The sequence below is a fragment of the Pogona vitticeps genome, chromosome 3 (assembly GCF_051106095.1).
Source record: "Pogona vitticeps strain Pit_001003342236 chromosome 3, PviZW2.1, whole genome shotgun sequence".
Classification (NCBI taxonomy): Eukaryota; Metazoa; Chordata; class Lepidosauria; order Squamata; family Agamidae; genus Pogona; species Pogona vitticeps.
Window position 1 is genome coordinate 242,521,525 of NC_135785.1, and position 21,389 is coordinate 242,542,913.

Below are 21,389 nucleotides of genomic sequence, written 5' to 3' on the forward strand. Positions count from 1 at the left end.
ATTAATAAATGTCTTTGTGAAGTTGTTGTTTTCATATAATATTGCTAACCCTGACCAGAACTCTGTCCAAGATCATTAACCACTTGATTTCCAGTCTAATGAGGACAAAAGAAAGTCAACAGAAGAGTTAATTATATCCTGTGAGTAGAGGGAGGAGGCTACCATCACCTTCTTCCATTCTGTTGGTATTGTTACATGCTGTCAAGTCAGAACTGACTTATAGCAACCCTAATAGGGTTTTCAAGGTATGTTAGATATGTCAGGATTATACCAGTTCCACACCTCCAGTGAGTTTCCATGGCTGAACAGAGATTTGAACCCAGGTCTTCTGAGTCCTAGTCCATCATTCTATCCATTATACCACACTGGGTTATCTATGACAACACACCTCCATTCTAGCTCTGGCCAAATCAGAAGCCTCTATCTGTGGAAGTTACCTGCATCATCAAAAAATGTAACCAATCAGATCTCCTGATTGCCTGAAGATACTCTATATGTGAGACTACTCTCCTCTTCAGATTTAGCTCTGATATTAACTCAGCCTTCTTGCCTTCCAAGGCTGATAAACTGAGCACCCAACTTGTTTGAGGAGGAACAATGTATAGCCTACATAATTAAATTTGTAAACTGCCCAGACAGTGCTTTAAGCAGCAAACGTCTCTTTTTCTCTGTTTAACTCCCAAACAACAGTTACAGAACAGAGTAAGCTAAATTGCAAACTACATGGTGTAAGAAAAGCACTGGCTTTGCTAATCCATTCTTTATAATATTGGGTTATTTGTAATGTATAGTTTGGCCCCAGGACACATCAACAATTTTCCCCCTTGGTGATTTTCTGTTGGGATTGCTCTTGCACCTGTGCCTTTAATAGCAGCTTGAGGTGCCAATGTAAACATTGATAGCATACATCTCTTTTGTAATTTCTGCTTATTAGGTGGCTTTTCAGAACAAGGACAAGTCAAACTCCTGTGCTTACGTTGTAGTTGAAATGATGATAACAACATGCAGACCCATATATGAAAACATTCTCAGAAGTCATTTCTTCAGTATGCTTGGCAATGTTTCTTACCAATATTGTAGACTAATTCTGCTTCTAAGGATTACTCTGTGTTATTTTAAATACATAAATATACATGCCTTCGTTCTTCATTTCCTGGAATGGCACAATGCTTTCAGAATTTTTAGAAGCTTTTAGAGGTATTCACGTTTAAATGATTTTACCTTATTGGGTCGTCCATGCTCAAAATTACTGAACATTTCCCTGTTTTGTGGCTTTTCCTTGTCTGTTAATATCTTTAGAAACACTTGTTAACATTCTTTTTAACAGCTTTCCAATTTGCAAACATTCTTTAAAAGGCTGGTGGTGACAAACTTGGCATCGCTTAAATGCCATTTCCCAGGCCCAATAAGCTGCATAGCTAAAGCAGACTGTTAAAACTCATCGAGAGAGCACTGATCAAATGTCAGGACTGACTAGATCATCCCAAAACGCATGTTGACGCTATCCTTTACGGGCTTGATGAAAGGCTCCCTCCTTTTCCCCCCACCCTCCAAACTGAGCGTCCATAGAATACAATCAAAATCAAGATGGTACTAATGAACAGAAAACCTGCATGGGTGGAGTGATGTTCCCTTCGGAAACATTATACCCCCTGGTACTTTAAGCTCTCCAAGGATCTGAAGTCTGTTATTGTTCCTCTTGGGAGGTCCATTTATACTTAACACACATCTGGCTTAATTAGGCTGACAGCTGCTGCAGGTTCTGTTGGACAAGCTCCAGGCATGAGGGTGCATTAGCATTTGTCTAATGGTTTAACCTTTCATAATCTGATCTCCGCGGCAGAAATGAATTAGCGAGAGAAGATTTATCGCTCGCTAATGTGTTATGTGCACACGACACGCATATTACAAGGCCCAGTAAGTTACACATTTATGTCACATGGAGCTTTGGGATGCACCTTTGGAAAAAAAAAACCAAGTGTAGTTTTATGACCAAAAAAGAAAAAGAAAAAGAAAAGGGAGAATCCAGAGGCTCCTTGCCTCTGGAATAACCTTCCCCCTGATATTCGCGCGGCTCCCTCGCTGGGTATTTTAAAAAAACAACTAAAAACACTGATGCTTCGGCAGGCCTTCCCCTTAGCCAATTCCTGATTTCCCCTCTCTCTCCTTTTCCTAATGTCTGTCCCATCTTGTCCAAAGTTTTTCCCCTTATATAAAATTGTTTTTAATTATATTGTTATATTTTGTTGTAAGCCGCCTAGAGTGGTCTTAATCGACTAGATAGGCGGGATATAAATAAATAAAAATAAATAAATAAATAAATAAATACTTAGGATTGATTAGAAAATGGCTTAAAATTTTAAAATGGCCCCCTTTCTGGGCAATCATTTGCATGTCCACTTATATTAAGTCTCACTGAGGTCAGTGGGGCTTATTTTTATCCGGGGTTGCACGAAACTAGTTACAGATAAGTTACAGTTATGGTAATGAGTTATTTTCGAACAAGCAACTAGTAATTACAGATTTAATTTTTGGTGTAAAAATTACTTTTTAAAGGACATGTTACAGTATTTTAGAGGCATCATGACAGGTTTTTTTTTTTAAAAAAAATGTGCCATTCTCATCAGTCAGCATGCTTTGATTTTGCCTTCTGTATTTTTGTTAATCTTTCTAAGCTGTGATATTATAATTAGACACTAGGGGGAAATGTAAGTATGGATGTGCACTGGAGACCAAGACCAAGATCGTCCACAGCTTGCATACCCAATCACTGTGTATGAGTGTGAAAGTTGGACAGTAAAAAAAGCTGTCAGGGGAAAAAAATATTTGTTTGAAATACGGTGCTGGAGGAGAGCTTTGCCAATACACTGTATTGCCAAAAAGAGGGGAGGGGGAAGGGTCCTAGAGCAAATCAAGCCTGAACTTTCTCTGGAGGCAAAAATGATGAAACTGAGGCTGCCCTACTTTGGGCACATCATGAGAAGGCCAGATTCTGTGGAATATGCAATAGTTCTGGGAAAGGTTGAAGGCAGCAGGAAAAGAGGAAGACCAAATATGAGATGGACTCATTTCCTAAAGGAAGCCACAGCCTTGAGTTTACAAGAACTGAGTAGAGCTGCTGAGGACAGGAAATGTTGGAGATCTCCCATTTATAGGGGCACTGCAAGTTGGACTTGATGTCACCTAACAACAACAACAACAACAACAACAACAACAACGGAGAATCAGAGAATAGTTCCTGTGCTTTTCAGATGCTCATTGCAACAAGAGAGCCAGTGTTGGTGTTGGACTAGAACTCAGGAGACCTGGGTGCAAATCCTTGCTTGGCCCTGGACACTCATTGGGCACTGACAATCAAGTATGTGCAGCATATTTTGGGGCATCTTGTTGTTTCTAATGTTAAATGGCTTCTTTTCACAGGTGGATCTTTGACCATCTAACCTTTCACAGGTGCAAAGCTCTGTAGGTCAATAAAAGGCACCTAAATGAAAAGGTTGTCAGTTCCAGGATTTCCTCCTGACATGCTGGCTCTAGATATATATATATTATAATTCCAAGCATGCTGTTTCCCTCAATTCTGCAAAAGGAAAAAAATTTGGTGGGCAGATGCCTTGCCTCAGCAAGCCCTACTGTTCCCTCTGTAACATCTGCAGTTGACTTGGATATGGAGTGGCTGTGCACAGTTATACTGTAGTGACATAAAACCACTGACTTATTATTGAGAGCTTGCCTTTCCTCCAGTGAGGACAAGGTAGCGGAGGTGGGACCCTTCCTCCTCTTTATTTAACTATCCTGTGAGTTAGATTGTGGGGATAGAGAGAGGGTGGTAGATCTTGTGCAAAGTGATAGTGCCAGGCCTAAAGTCACCTGGCGAGTTCCACGGCTTGGTGAGGACTTCTCGTGCACACTGACTGAAATCCTGTTTGCAGAACCATCCAGGGAGCAAAGATTTTAGGAAATCGCTTCTCCCCACCACATGACACCCAACAGCTTCCCAGTGATGATGGAGAGTCCATAGGAGGCTTGGGAAATTTTTTTTGGGCAGGGCGTATCAGCATTTTTTAATATTCTGAAAAATCACTGCTGTCAAGGGAATTTCACTCACCAACCACCAGTCCAGCACTTTAACGGATATGCTACACTGGCATCTGGCTTTTAGCCACAGATCCACTCTCAGACTAACTCAAAATGTTGCTATTAAAGCACCCCGTCTTCTACTTTAAAGTTGACCCCAAATAAATACAAGAGATACATTTCATTCTTTGATTCAATTTGCCACTGCCGACGACATCATTCTCATTCCAGAATGGATGGAGTTGGCTGCGTAATGGGGTTATGCAGTAGTGTTTACCTAGAGTACAAGTTAAGGTGCAAGAAAGATGAGCCAATGTGCCTACATTTTGTGAGTGCTGCCTTTGGGGTGTGTGAATCTGTGGCCTGAAGTTGCTTGCTTTGGGGGACATAGCATCAAACATAACTTTTTGTTTTAAACAATTGTTTCCTCTTTTGAGCAATAACATTATACATTCCCCTATATAAATGTCTGGTTGGTGCATCTGGAACGCTATGTGCCTTACAGGACATCCCATTCAAAAAAGGAACATTAAAACTGGAGAAAGTGTAAAAAAGGCAACTAAAATGACAACAGGATTGGAGAATCTTCTTTCTGAGAATAGGCACATGCTGTATGTTTGGGGCAATTTTGCTAAGCAAAAAAGATGTAAGAAGAGAAGGCTATATGGTATTCCTTTATCATATTTTGCATGGCTAAGGGCAGACCTGGGCAAAGTGCGGCCTGAGGGCCACATATGGCCCACGAGCCACTCCTGTCCGGCCCGCCGGTCATTGCTCTAGTCCAGTGTTCAAGCACTTGTTCAAGCCCAAGGCAGACTGGATTTCTCTCACTGAACAAGTTGAACATCAAAACCATTTATAGCTTTTTGTCTAAAGTTGATCAGTTGCTTATCTTTTATTTTTTAAGTAAAGGTGGTTTGGCCCCCAAAACACAGTTGCTGCTCGGGCCCAATTCAAAGTGCTTACTTTGATATATAAAGCCCTAAACGGCTTGGGACCTGGTTACCTAAAGGACCACCTTCTTTCATATGAGCCTGCCCGTCCTCTAAGATCAGGCCAGGATGCCCTTCTGAAGGTGCCATCCCTGAAAGAGGTGAGGGGGATGGCATGTCTAAATAAGGCCCTCTCGGCTGTTGCCCTCCAACTTTGGAATGCCCTCCCTATAGAGATCCGCCTGGCTCCAACACTCTTGGCTTTTCAGCGCCAGGCAAAGACCTTTCTGTTTAGCCAGAATTTTAATTAAACAGTATTCCCTAGCTGGCCACATGAGCAGCAGGACTTATTAATATTAATGTTTTAAGAATTGTTTTAATATATGATATTTTATATTGTCTTTTAAAATGTTTTTAAAGTTTTTAAGTTTTAATATTGTTGTACGCCGCCCAGAAGCCACTGGTAATGGTGCGGCTTAAAAATATCGTAAATAAAAAATAAATAAAATAAAATGTGGCCCCCTATAGAAATTGATTGCCCACCCCTGGCTTAGGGAGATTTTTTTTCCTCATACTTCTGGGATTTCAGTCACCAGCAAACCTGGAAGTAGTTTCAGAACAGACATTAGTTATTTCTACAATGTTATTTGTACAGTATTTATTTATTTATTTATTTATTTATTTATTTATTTATTTATTTATTTATTTATTTATTTACATTCCTAACATTCTTTTCTGAGAAGAGAAGACTCCCTGGAAAAGACCCTGATGTTGGGAAAGTGTGCACGAGGAGAAGGGAACGACAGAGGACGAGATGGTTGGACAGTGTCATCAAAGCGGCCAACATGAATTTGACCCAACTCCGGGAGGCAGTGGAAGACAGGAGGGCCTGGCGTGCTCTGGTTCATGGGGTCACGAAGAGTCGGACATTACTTAACGACTAAACAACAACATTCTTTTCATTTTAAAATGCTTTATAGCTGTTTAAAGTCCTAATATGCTAAAAAACCACCAAACACATTAAAATTACATAATGAAACTATACAACAGTGATTAAACAGTAACTCAGCTGGAGCTATCAAGTAGAATTATAAACTGCTCTGTCCCAAGTTGACAACTCCCAGGGGTGTGTCTAAGGATGATGGCAGCAGTATCCCAATATACAGTACCTGGAAGTGAGGAAACAGCAGTTTATGCAAATATACAAAGGACGAGCCCTGTCTGAGTGTACAAGCCACAATAGCTAAATGAACTTTCTGGATTCAGCACCAGTGTTACTTCTGGTATCTGGCAAAAGCAAATTCTGCTCTTGGGGGCCATTGTCAGAAATAGGGTGCTAGATTAAATAAACCTTAGATGGCCTGGTTAGTGGTGTTCATTTTATCTTTCCATAACAGATTGACATTCTTGCAGTCTGTTCTGTGTAGGCAGCAAAAGACTGCATTCCAGAGCTTGGTTTTAGAGTAGAGCTAATTCTTCCAGACAGATTTACTTCCTGGAAAATGAATGCTGGAGCCTAAGATTATCAACCTCTCCCCCCCACACACACACACACCATGGCCTCTGTGTCTTTTAACAGAAATTCAACAGGTGCCAGCTTTTCTGGGCACTGGGATACACTGATGGGTAAACCTACAGCTGTTGGGTTTTGTCCACCATAAAGCCATTAAAATGTTATTTATTCTCCATTTATTCGTTCTTCATGTTTCACATTTGTGGCAACCCTAGCAAGACCCCCACAAATTAAGTGAATGCAAAATATTCTCTGATATTTATGTTAGTGGTATTTAACACACACATCAGCCCAGATTTTAATGGATAATTAACTGAAAACAACCACTTCCCTCCAAATTTAGAAAGCACATTGAGTTGTGTCCTGTTGTGGTTTGATATGGGATGGAAAATCTTTCAGGGAATGACAGTGTTCTAAAAATTAGTGAGAACTACTCTTACATCCAAAATTAAAAAAAAAATATGGCATCTGCTCCCCTACCCATTTGTAAATGAATTAATCATCCATTCACTACCATCCTCCCATTTAGAGCCATGCAGATTTTGTCATTGCAACATGCTGTATCATATGATTTCCACACCTTCATTATCTTCAAAAAGTCATTGTCACACAATACAATACACAGTTATATTACTAGTGTGGACCCAGGATTTATCTTGTCCAGTATGTGATACTAACAGAGGACATGCACACCAATGCAGGACTTCCTATTCTATATGCATCACTTTCAGCTGATGAACTGATTGGAAATAATGCCCCTTGCTCTTCCGGTTTTACTCATAGCAAGTGGGACACTGAAAGAAAATATTACAGCATGCAATGACTCTGCGTGGGGTTCCCACACTCAATTTCATTGTTCAATAGAACAGTCATTCTCAGTTCTCATTGTTCAGTTTGGTGCTGGCGGTCTCTATCATGAGTTCTGGTGGGGAAGGGTTAACACACTGGTGGCCAGTCTCAGTTACATTAAAATCTTGGATTTCTTCTGCGATGGTTTCTCCTATTTCTTTTCTACCAAGGTGCTGTCCTCTGTCCACCATTTACAGTCATTTCATGTTTCTGTCCTTTCCACACCCTCCTTTTCCATCTTCTGTAGTTAACAGGAGTTTTGGAGGAGTTTCTAGATTTTTGTTTCTTGCTTAACTTCTGCATCTTCAGGGGCATCCTGAATCTACTCAAGTAAAGTTATCCTGCACCTGCCCTGAGTTACCTTCCACTTTGATTTCATAGTCATGAATTGAATCAGAAACGCAAGAAATGAGAAACAGAATGACCACACCACCAGTCAGATTTCTTGCCCTTCAATATTCATTGTTACGCAAGTAATATTAACAATGTTTATTAGTATTTTCTCAACTTATATACTGGACCATAGTGCTTAAAGCACTGTCTGGGCTGTTTACAACATAATTAAGCAAGGAACATTTTGAACGTGTGTTCAAAACACACACACACACACACACACACACACACACACACACACACACACGCACGCACGCACGCACGCACGCACGCACGCACATGCACACGAGTAATAGAGAGAAATGGGGAGAGGTAGCATAGCCTGCAAAACAACTTGTAAAGACTGTAAGATTTTATTCAGCATACTGTTTCATGGACAACCATCAATTTCTTCAGATGTATGTAGTACACCTTAGTAGACAGATGTTTATACATGTGTGAGGAGCTGGTGGTAATGTAAAATGTAAACAATCCCACAAATGTTCCACCTTGGCGATAGTCTTAACAGTGGATATTACAGGTTATTTAACTGTTCCTGGGAGCTGACAAGAACAGATCTTAATGGTAGTTAAGGGTCATTCAAAGATCATTGGTGACTGACAATCCCAGCACAGAATAAGCAGGTTTACACATCCATCCGTGATAATTCTTTGTGCGAGTTAGGTATGACAGAAGGGTTTGCGAAATAGACATGCCCTGTTCAGTCATCCAAAATAGGTAAATGTGAAAGCATGCCTGTTGCTCTTCCTATTTGAAGAGATCCTGCTACATCCCTCCAAACTGGCAGACTCTCCATAAAATTGGGAGCTCCCGTTATTAGGATCCCTAATCACATAGGGAGAGTCCATGGGTAACAGAAGCTTTCTTCTTCAGACAATTCATAAGGCAGGGGTAGGCCTTGAATACTGTTTCTGCTTGTGCTTTCAAATTGACTTTGTTTTGAACACCCAGGTAGTGTTTAGTGTGGCAGTAGGACTGAAGTTAGAGGGCGACAGGAGGAATATGGATGCAAAGATCACACGCAGAGGAAATTGTCCAAAGATAATAGGCATCACACTCACTTCATGAGTTCTGCTGAAAGATCACCTCACGTTTGGCTCTTTTTCTTCCTGAATTGTTAGCATTCCAGGTACTCATTCAAACTATTCCTATTCAAATTTGCAAATTCGTGCCAGAGGTTGCTATTTTCTTCACGCCATGAGATCCCATTTTCTTTTGTGCTTTTGTGTTTATAATCTTGTGGGCAGGGTTGGATTTGTATATCTGAGCCAAAGTCCAGAAACAGAAACATTGGTGGTAACCCATAATTAAAGATGAAAGCCTTTTAATGTTTCGAGAGAGGTTACTGAGGGAATCATCTTGGATTTGTGAAATCAGTCTTCAAAGGGATCCTGTCCTTAAGTTCTGAGAAGAAAGCACCAGACAAAGCAACCTAATTTGCATATGCCTGGAAGTAAGAGAAATTGTATCCTGCTTTTTCATTAATATTCTTAAGGCAGCTTTTTTTTCTTAAAAAAACACACCTTTGCAAACAGTTAGAACCATTAATTATAAAATCATTAAGGATCATCTGCTTGGTTAGGTAACCTGGATTTCCAGTTAAATCTATGAAATACTCCATTTCTTTGTATCCTGGAACCAAAGTATGACAATTTAGTGTTTAACTCATTTCCAAATGAAGCATTAGTATTTTCAGACGTGGTCTCCAAGCATAGCCTAAACTTTTGCAACCACACTAAGGCAATTAACACAGTATATGCACCATTGGAATAGGACAATTAATGCAAATGTTGTACTGATCCTATTCCCTTAGTATCCACAAAAGCTTTATAGTATTGAGTTTGTAATCTGATGAATGAATAGTGGAAGCATATTCACCCAATAAAAGTCAGGGCAGAGATGGGCCAGAGTAGTTTTGTCAAAATTCAGAGTGTAACATGCAGAAAAGACTTTGAAGCTGCCTGTGATTATAGTGCTCTGTATTCTTGATTCTGCTATATCAGGTGTCCGCAACCCCCAGTCTGCGGCTCGGTGCTGGTCTGTGGGCTTCTTCGAACTGGGCTGTGGAGATGGATCTCCACCCCCTGCACGCCCGCACAGTGGGCATGTTGCACTTGTGGGTGGGCGTGTCCTGCTTGCACATGCCCCTCCATGACTGTGACATGCCCCCCCAACCAGTCCGCTGTGGATGATCACGGAACAAAGGAAGGGTGAATCAGATACATCATGATGACCTTCTTTATGGAGCAAATAAATCAAGTCTCTTTTATGTTGTAAGAGTGTTCCCCATTTAACTAAATACTCACTGGGATCCAAAAGAGGATGTGAGGGTGCATCTGGAGCCCTTGCTGGGCGAGGTGAGCTGCTTTGATTGCCTCAGGCGATGTTGATGTCAGGTCCCTGTTTGATGTCCCTGCTCAGGCGCCAGATGTGGTTGACTATAACCTTAGACTGTTATTTTATTCAGTAATAGTGGTGCTTTAAAATTTGACAGGGTTCATGCCAGTTGTATTAAGCTGAAGTATCTGAAAGTCTAAGGGCTGTTTTGTGGGAGAGCACTTTTGAGAAAGCAAATTAAATAAACCCATTCAGATATCATGCTGTATATGATCCTTGCATTCTTGTTGGATGAATGTCATCTAGGAGAAAGAGAAACACCAAAAACATCACTTTATGTTAATAATTTTATTTCTTCACTGATTTCAGAAAAATGATGCAGAGCATAGTTTTGAATCAGGAGTACATGAACAGTCCCCCCCCCCCCCCAATTCAAGAACAGGAATTATATTACAACCTATATTTTCTCCTTGCTTTATGGCATGCAGCTGTTTCTACAGTTTAGGGGCAATTGCAAACCACATTAAGTCTTTTGGGAAGCCGTGGTGTGATGTTAAACTTGCAAAGTGAAGGCATTTGTCACGGCATTCCCCATAGTCACACACCAAAGAACATACCAAAGCACATACCAGAAATATAAGAGGTATCAATCCATAGCAATAAGCCGATTTTTCTAATTAATATGCTGTGGCTTGGAAAATCTGCTCCTCTCCACCTACAGTGAGGACTGCCGTTATGTTCAGGGAAAACAGATATACCCAAGGAAGGTGGCATTATCATTCTCTCTGCTAATTAAAGAGGTGTCAATGTCTGTGCTAATCAAAACGTGCAAGTACTATGAACCTGCAAACCTCAGTTCTTCTACTCTTATCTTTTAGCAAGTTTTGCTGGCAAGATAGGACAACGAACCTGTTCCTGCTTTTCGATGTGATCAGCCAATGAGTGAAGTTATAGAGAATTTGAAATGACAGTGTAACAGGATCTGTCATCCAGTAACTCCAAAGTAAAGATGGTAATTTTGTGAAAAGCCTGGCCTGTGTTCAGATGGAGGTCCGTTTTTTCAGAACTGCCCATAAACAGTGCACAAACAGCAGAGGAGCAATAGAAATGAACTGGGAAAGAGGGATGTCAACAAAAATAAGTATTCATGTAGAACAGGATAAAAGCTGCTAGCGCTATATAAAAATTAGTGGTGTTTTAAGGTGCAGTAGATTCTGTCATTTTGCGGCAGAAGACTTGACATAGAAAAAACAATTATACATCTAGAAAGAGAAGTAGTTCCAGTTTATTTTCCACAAGTTTCTGGGAACTGAGCCCAGTGCTTCTTTCCTTTTCCAGAGGAAAGAAGGAGTTGAGAGAAACCAAGAATAGGCTATTATTAAGGCAGATGTTTACTGTTACTCTTAAAAGTCTGGAAAGAGGTTTCAGAAAATGATAAGGAAATGATAATGTCCTTTTGAAAGGACTAATTCCACATCTGCTTATCTTGGGAGTATAGCCGCCTAGAGTGGTCCAGTGGGCCAGATAGGCAGGGTATAAATCAAATAAACAAATAAATAAATAAATAAATAAGTAAGTAAGTAAGTAAGTAAGTAAGTAAGTAAGTAAATAAATAAATAAATAAATAAATAAATAAATAAATAAATAAATAAATAAATAAATAAATAAATAAATAAATAGTACGTATGGCCATTAGAACTGCTTACTTAAACTTAAATCCTACTTTGCTAAACTGCTCCTACACTTCAGTTAGTGTCCATAGTTGCTGCATGTATTTGTGTTTATTAGGAAGACCATTTGCTACTGTAACATAACCCTTAAAAATGCAAACAGCAGGTACTGGGTTTGGGTTTGTAGGATGTATGTGTTTTGAGCAAAAGTGAAACAAAATGGAGAGTGGAGTTAAGAGGGAAAAATAGTTCAGACTGACTTTTCCTTTCAAACACACACACACACGCACATGCGCACGCACGCACACGCACACACACACGCACACACATTTTAAACTTTTTGGAGGTGGTAACTGTGCTAGCTTGTTACAGAAACATGAAATAGAACAAAAACAAAGAGTCATGTGGCCAGTTTTTGTAGACTGTAACCTCTCTGATGGCTTGAGTTTCATGGAAAGTACTTCGTTTAGTTCACCTCTCCCCAGTGTCTCTTTTCTTATTTCTGGATTTCCATATCCCATGCCTTTTGTTTCTGACTAAAGTGCTCCAGTCTCTATATGACATTGATCCATAACAGTCTAAAATTCATCTTCGACATTGACCTTAAAGATTGTCATCACTTTTTCTTACTGTTTCCTCCAATTCCTCACAACCAACCATCTTTATTTTCTTGTCACAGGTGATTTTACTTACATATAACACATTTTTAACTGTTAACTATAAAACAGGCAGTTGTGTTATTAAGAATGTCAAGTAGTTTTCTCTCTCTCCTGAAAGCAGCCTAAAACAGTATATAAATAACTCCCATGGAGGAGGAGGAGGAGAGGAAGGAGGAGGAGGAGGAGAGAAAGGAGGAGGAGGAGGAGGAAATTTACATTCTCAACTGTAGCAGTGAATTTCCCATTGAGCTGCTTGTGTAATTGAAGGCAGAACTGACCTTGCTGAGTTGATATTAGAATAATGCCTGGATAAATAAACTAAACTTCTGGGTGCTTCGTAATCAAAACTAAGCTCCCCACTACAGGAAAACAGAGTCTATCAAGGTTCTTGAAGGCCGAAAACAGACATGGTTTGCTTTCCTGGTATGTAATCTAATATCCTTTCCCAAAGCTCAACAATAACTAATGTTTGTTTAACCATTTTACCAAGGCCTCTGTTTCCTCAGTGATGGGGATATCCCAGCCATGGCAACCTGCAGGAATTTTGAGGAAACATGGTACTTGTCCCTCAAAGCTGCCCATCAGAGAGGTTTGGGGGATTATCGCTTGTTCAAATAAGAAAGGATATTTATTTACCAAAGTGAGCCTCTGAAGAGCACATCAGTTTGAGAAATGTCATCCATTTTAGCTCATTAGTTATCTTCCATTTACAGTATGTACATTTACTATTTCCCAACTTTATTGTGAAATTTTGAGTCTCCGTTCAATTGTTTGTTCTAAATAGAGTAGACCTATTGAATCAATGATGCTTCTGTAAGTCTTGACTGACTATGTCATTGATTCAGTGAGTCTGTTATGGTTGGGACTAAATATTGGATTTAGGCCTTGGTATGACTAGAAATAAAGAATTACAAAAGGATGATGAGGCATTTAGAAACTAACCTCTTCATGAACAATTAAAAGATGCAAACGTATTTATTCTGTGGAAGAAAAGAGTGAAATTGTAGTGATCTATAAATATCTGAAGGACTGTTGTGTGTAAAGTGGAACTGATTTGCAGGACAAGAACCAACACAGAATAACAGGTTTGGGTTATGCATCAGAGCACCATTTTGATGATAAGAACTGTTTGATGTAAAATATACTGCCTCAGAAGGTTCACATTTGCTGGAAACTATGGCAGACTGTCTGAAATGCGACTGTTCCATTTAGTAGTGCTCCTATTGTACTAAGTTGAACTAAATGACTTTCATGATACCTCTTATGACTTGTAAAAGAACTTAACTCTATGATTCTATTCCAGTCGAGTTGGGGAGAGCCATATATTTATGTTCCTTGTTCAGTGACCATGACATCAACTGAATGTTTTGCATGAAGAAAAGACTATTGGGGTAGGGAGGGAAAGGGTTGACAGCAGGTTCAAACAGGGTGTGTATTTGCATGTCAGCCAAAGGAGGACATATTTACCCTACCCCACCCCACTAAAACAAACAAACAAACAAAAGGTCAGAATAGGACAGTGATTTACTGCATGTGTGCATTTATATGTACAACAGCAATGGCAAGATTTTGATTAAGTTAATGTATTCTTTCCTTTTATTGTCACAACAATGTCAAGATTGCAAATGATTTTTATAATTTAAACAGAATTATAACACATCTTCCTAGTGTAACCAAAAGACTTGCATCTCTGCCGAGTCTCCTGGGAATGAACAACTCTAAAGCCCTGATTTCCCTTCTTATGGTCCTACAGTATGTCTTTTAAGGAGATGTGGACCAGACAACCCCTCAAATGGAGGATGCCTTTGAGAAGAGAATTGTCTTTGGGCAGCATCTTGAAATATCTCTGCGGTAGAGAAAGAGGTAGTTTTATTGACCAAAATGCTGTTGGCTGGGGTCCACCTGAACAACCGAAATGACATCATTGGCAGTGGAAGATTGCCATGGACTGAAAGCTCCCTTTTGTGATTTCAGAATGCACACAGCTTCACTGCATCATGTGTGGGCCATGTGCACCTTGAAATCGCAACAGGGGGCATTTAATCAGCAGCAATCAGCTCCTCCTGCTGCTGCTGTCATTCTTTGGTGCAGGTGGAGGTATGCAACAGGATTTCAGCTGTTCTCTCTTACTCTAGACAGCATGGCTGGTTCTAATGGTCTTAAAATACAGATGGATATTTAATATTATTTATTTATTTAAAATATTTTATACTGCCTTTCTCCTCACAACGACCCAAGTTAGCTCCTATCACTGAAAACAGTGATATTTAAAAGCTAAAACCAGCAAGTATAAAAATATTTTTAAAAGAATTATTATTTTTTATTTATTTATTCTATTTGTACCCTACCTATCTGGTCAACATGACCACATAGAGACGTATTCTATTAAAACCCATAAATAAAATCAATATTAAAAACACATTTTAATGCAACAGAGCACAACAATCCATTTTTTAAACTGTTAAGACTGTCAGTCACTAAGGGAAAGAAGAGAAAGGTCTTCACTTGCTTGTGGAATGACATCAAAGATGGGCCCAGTCTTGCTTCGCATGGGAGGGAAGTCCAGGTAGCTTTTCATTGAACATGAGCAGCAACTTCTCAGTGGTCAGAACAATTCACGACAGCAGCCAATTTCCTTGGGAGGCAAACACCAGAAACCTATCTGCTGGCACTCACTCTGTTTTCCTTCTGTTGAATGGTGGGTTGTAATAGATCACAAGCAGATTTTCCTCCAACTCTCTTGTTTTATGATTCTGTGACATTCATCTAGAGAGATGAATATTGAATGCTACTCCCTGAGCTGGAGCAAAATGAATAGTTAGACATCCCACTGGTCCTTCTCTATGCAAGCTCCCTTGACATTTGAGGGAGATATTCTGTTCTTAACAGAAGCTGGAAACGTATCATTTGGGACTCCAGCTATCAGATTCTCCGAGCTGGTATGGTCAGTGTCAAGCCTGGATAGGGGAACACTGCAGCTATAATCCAAAACAGTAACATTTCTATTCTCTGTTGTTAATAATATAATTGTAGCCTATTTGAATGTTGAATATTTTTACAATTGCAATAATGTTTTATGGATTTTTAACGTATCAGTTTATTTGCATTTTATATAGTTTTTGGGTGGGATTTTTCCCGAAGACTGAAATCCCACCCTGTTTACTGCTAACTGACTGTAGTGACGTTGCTGCTCACATTTTTTTCACATGTTAAGTATTCAGTTTTGCCTAACACCTCATTACTCTGCAGCAAAAGGCACACAGTTCATATAAAACGTCATTTTCTTATAGCTGCCCTGCAATGACCTCTTCTTGCAAGACATTTGCAAGAAATGATACATATCACAGCTAGTGGTCATGGACCAGTATAAATATTTTTTGGTGTGTTAACACCCTCTGGCAGTGGACCAAGAATTTTGCATAGGAATGTACTTGCATTAGAGCTCCTGAGCTAATAAATTTTAGCCAACACACTCAAGTATCCAGTTTTATTACCACGTCTGATTCCCACCCCTTGCTCACATAATTTTAATCTTTCTTAATAATGCTAGTAGGGGTATTTTCAAAGCTCTTTCTTGGAGGCATGATCTCAAGCTACTGCTTAATTTTTTAAAAGAAAGGATCCCCCCCCCAGCACTGAACTAGAACTCATTTCAGACCCCAGTCCAGTTGTTGATGTAGACTTACAGGTGAGTGCTCGGATTCTTCTTTAGAATTCCCCCAGCATTCTTTATTGAATCTATGCTGTTGGAGTGGGACCCTTCTCAGGGCTAGCTTAACTAAACACTTGCATTGATTTTAGGAACTTAGTGACCCACCACCAAAACAAATGAGGAACCAGGACCTCAGCAACAAACATTAGCAAATTCTGTGTGTAAAAATGCACGGAAACAACAGTTTGTTACCTTAATCTTGAGCTTACTTTACCATCCTATTATGGTGCTCTAATTACAGCTTAGAAAAGTTTTTTTTTCTTTTTCGTCTACAACACCCTGAATCACTTCCAGGTGTTTTTTGGTTTTTTTTGTGTGTGTGTGTTATTTCAACCCTTTAAGGGATATATGCTTCTTCAAATAGAGTTTAAATAGATAATTATGCTCCTATAGGCAAGTGTACATTTTTAGGCAAAAACAGAGATTGAGACTGGGGATCAGGGTTACCTTGTGAGTCTCTTTGTGCTTCGTACACCCGTAAATACATCTTAAGGTTAAAACAATTGCACAAGTAATAAAGTTAAATCCAGTTTGAAAATAACATGACAATAACAGCAAACCCCACGTCATTAAAAGGTCCTAGCTTAGCCTCCCTTAGAAGGGAGCTTCAGAGCCTGAGAGCAGACACTGAAAAGGCCTGCTTTCCTGCCCTCCCCAAGCCATAAGAGGTATGGATGGGGTGGGACAAAAACAGAAGCCTCTCTTGAGCATCATAAGAACAGGGCAGGCTTCTGGAGGGGTCTTTGCAAACCTTAAGATGGATTGGACCCAAGCCATATAGGTCATAATCAACACCTTGAATTGTGTCCATAAATGGACAAATAGCCAAGGAATTTGTTGCAGCTAAGAATTTCTATTACTATATGTGGCTCCAGTCAACAGCCTGGCTGTAGCATTTGGGACTCTCTGGTTCCAAACACTTTCCAAATGGTGCCCCATGTAGAACACATTGCAATAACTATAGAATAATGGAGTCCAACTCCCTGCTCAATGCAGGAATCCAAGTTGAAGTATATCTGTCCGATGGCTGTCTCATTTTCTCCTGAATGCCTCTAGCATTGGAGCGCTCACCACCTCCTGAGGTGGATCTCTGTAGAGATCAGGGTTTGGTTTCATTTGAACTGAGTCATACTGTATGTTATTTCAGGAACAGACAGCTCCAGACTAAGACCTAAATAGGGTGGTATTGGATGTTACAGATAACCTGTAGTTAGAACAAGAGAAACCAGACATTTTGTAGCACCTTTCATGAGTTTTTGTGTGTCCAAGCACACTTGTTCAGATGACACTTCTTTTGTGCTACAACAGACTAAGAGCGCTACAGGCTCAATTGTTGTTCAATGTGCTTGTTTCTTAAGCGTTAAAAGCCATCTGATGAGGATCTGAACATGATCCCACAGACTTTTCTGATGTCCCGCAACTTGCAGATTAGCTTGTGTTGTTTTCTGGTTAATCATCAAGCCTTAAATGCTGGCTTAGTCTGTATTCCAGTTGCTCAGACATGGTCCCATGTGTACAGCCCACAGTATTAAATTAAAAAAAAAAGAGACCGTCATGGATAGATATATATCCATGGGGCAAGGACAGGCAAAACCTTTGCTGAATCCCTAAAAAGTTAAAGACATACTAGATGGAAGCTGGGACTTAAATTGCTTAAATTGCAACAGGGTGGCCAGAATCCTAGTGGTATTTATGATACGTTTGGCTAACTTGCTGAGCCTAATTGCCAAAATGCCGGGTTCTGCTTTGACTGTGCAACTGGTTGTGTGACCATGTGTGCGATCAAAACATGACTTGGCACCTCATCAATTAGCTGCAGCTAGCTACACAAATCTTATACGAACACTAGTAGGGTTCTTACCAGTATAGTTTGCAACTTCACAAACTTTATTTCATAAACATGCACGTTACAGCTTGAATTATTTTCTAACTGCAGGTTAGAAAATTTACTTTTTTTGCCATGCACTTCTCAGAATCCTAGGAGTTGTAGTAAGTTTTAAAAGCTCTGTTTCGAACCGAATAGGCAATTCATTTAGGGTATTTTTCTGTGTTTGTATCAGTCACTACACTGAATGGAAAGTTTCAAGGATGTTTCAGGTTAAGTACCCTTTTGACCTCTCTGCTACTCTAACATGCTTGCCAGGTTTGAAGTGCCCTGAGCCAGAGGTGGTGATAAATATTCAGTAGTAGATGGTAGTGGAAAATCAGTTTTTTTTTCGTGTTTTGCTTGGTTTCAGTGTATGGAAAGCTAATTTTGTAACCCATTCCAGGTAATAGTGTTCTTAATCTACTTTTGGCTTTCCATCTTCTTGAGACAGTCATTTGATTCATATTATGAACATTCCATGAAGAATTGAAATCTCAGATAGAGACCACAGTTTCCAAACTGTTACTGAAATACTGACTGGTTATGCAAGCTTGAAAACCTCTTGATTTTTGACAGATTAATGCACTTTACTGTGTGCACCATCACAGCCATGTATATATTTACATCCTTGAAATGCTAATGTAAGTTCATATACCAAATAACTGATCTTTTTCTACTGTGCACACCCCAGTTCAATGGCTAAGCCATGTGCCCTCCACCTTTGAGGTTACAAATTACACAAACAAGGGAAACTGAGAAAAATCATGCTGAATATAACTAGCTGCCTGTTTCTATGGCTCTTCTCTCCTGTATACAAGCTTCTTCAGATATCTCTCTCCAGGCCTCTTCCCACGTTGAACATGTTTGCACAAGTGCTGGTCCTTCTTCGAAGTATGTGCAAAACTATTTCATGCTTTCTTTTGTGTGCATGCTTTCTTTGTGTGTACCGACCACGGTATCCTCCTGGGGAGGCTCTCCGAGCTGGGAATTGGTGGCCTGGCACTTGCCTGGCTCCGTTCCTTCTTGGAGGACCATCCCCAGAGAGTACAGCTTGGGGAGAGTGCCTCGGCCCCGTGGAATCTCAATTGTGGGGTTCCACAGGGGTCGATTATCTCCCGAATGCTGTTTAACATCTTCATGAGGCCGCTGGGTGGGGTCATCAGGGGATGTGGGGCGTCGTGTCATCAGTATGCGGATGACACCCAGCTCTACATCTCCTTTTCACCAACTGCAGGTGATGCTGTCCTTTCCCTTCAGCGCTGCCTGGGGGCCATACTGAAATGGATGCAGGAGAATGGGCTGAGGCTGAACCCGGTCTTGAGGGTGGGTGCCCCCACTGTTGGTGGCTTGGGCGACTCCCTCTCGTTTGGGAGGGGTGACCCTTGCCGCAAAGAGCGGGGTTCGCAGTCTGGGGATCCATCTGGACCTGGCGCTCTCCATGGAGACCCAGGTGGCGTCGGTGGTCCGCACCGCCTTTTTTCATCTCTGGCGGATAGCCCGGCTGCGACCCTATCTCGATGTGGGCGCGCTCACCACCTTGGTCCATGCGCTCGTAATCTCAAGATTAGACCACTGTAACGCGCTCTACGTGGGGCTACCTTTTAGGCTGACGTGGAAACTCCAAGTGCTGCAGAATGCAGCGGCCAGACTCCTAAGTGGAGCGCGAAGATACCACCACATTTCTCCTATTCTGGCCATGCTGCATTGGCTGCCCATTCGTTTCCGCGTTGACTTCAAAGTTCTGACGCTTATGTTTAAAGCCCTAAACGGTTTAGGGCCTCGATACTTGGCGGAACGCTTACTCCCACCCAGTTCTACCCGTGTCACCCAGGGGAGTCAGGAGGTGAGGCTGAGGAGCCTGACACCGAGGGAGGCCTGGAATGAAAAAACAAGAAACTGGGCCTTCTCGGCGGTGGCTCCTCGCCTCTGGAACAACTTACTGCCTGACATTCGCGCAGCTCCCTCGCTGGGTATTTTTAAAAAACAACTGAAAACATGGATGTTCAGGCAGGCCTTCCCCCTTTCCGCCTAATACCTAATTATTCTTTTTCTTTCTGTTATAATATACCCTGTTTCTCTCCATCTTTGGGAAAAAAATTATTCTGTCTTTTAATTATGCAAATTATGTTATGTTATGTGATATGTTATATGTTTTAGTTTTTAGTGTGTGTTGTAAGCCGCCTAGAGTGGCCACAACTGACTAGATAGGTGGGGCATAAATTAAATAAATAAATAAATAAATAAATAAATAAATAAATAAATAAATAAATAAATAAATAAATAAATAAATAAATATCTACATTTAAAACAAATAAACAAACCCTTCAATGGAGGAGAAAAACCACCTTCCTAAGTAGTCCATTCCAGGGTCATGCAGACAATCTTCTTAATGTTTGATTTAAATCTCCTTTCTTTTAATTTGAATCCAATGGTTTAGGTCCTGCCCACTAGAACAATAGGAACCAAACTTTCTCCATCTTCAAATATGCCTTTGGATATTTGAAGACAGCTGTCATAACACTTGACATTCTTCTCTTCTCCAAGCTGAACATACCTGACACTCAGAACTTGTGAAGTTGACAAGAACCACAAGAGTCATTGAGCCCATCTCGGTTGCCCTCCTCCGGACATGTTCTAGCTTGCTGATATCCTTAAACTGGTGCCTGAAGTGGATACAATGGCCTGGACAGGTCTGCTCCTGTTCTAAAATAGCATGAGAACAAGCTTGTGCAGGTGGTAAGTACATTGAAATGTGATGAAGTGTTTGTAGAATGCTTGCATTTGCAATGCTGTAGATTGGGATTGGTGTAGTTTAAACCCATGGCCTTATGAAGGCAAGGCGTGCACTCTACCATTAAGCTAAAAGCCCTTCCCAATATTTTATTGCCTCACTGCATCCTCTGGGATTACTCCAGTGATTCATTATAGAAACCAAGTAAATCAAATGGGATTGTACAGTTTGGCCTAATCTATTGGGTGGGGGGAGGAATCTTTAATGATTAAAAAAAGAAGCATGTGTTTTTTGTCAAATGTATTTTATGACATCCTGTGAAATTTACCTACCACAGTTTTTGTATTGTGTCACTGACAATAATGGGACTGACATTTACAATGGCCTTGTTTTTATAGGCAAATGAAATAGCAAATGGTTGTTTAAACTATTTTGAAGTGACATCTATTACCAATTTTAATGTCATCAACATTTGTTTTGAAAAGATTTTCATTCTTCAAACCTATAGCCATGAGAGGATTAAACTAGGGCCTTGCTGATGTTGCTTGCTACCATAGCAAACAAAAAATGGGCAGAACTCCTCAAGCAAAAAAGGACATGGGAAGATTCTGTATCAGCCTTTCCTGTTGTTCTTGCAAGATTTGCTGTCTTA

General features: G+C 40.4%; 1 long non-coding RNA gene across 1 annotated transcript in view; it reads left to right on the forward strand.

Moving 5' to 3' along the window:
- The window catches only part of LOC140705391 (uncharacterized), a 34,558-nt gene that overhangs the window by 8,880 nt on the left and 4,289 nt on the right, over window positions 1-21,389 (forward strand). The window contains exon 2 of the long non-coding RNA XR_013543375.1: window positions 20,551-20,742. This is a non-coding gene — a long non-coding RNA (uncharacterized LOC140705391). The remainder of the gene's footprint in view (window positions 1-20,550; window positions 20,743-21,389) is intronic.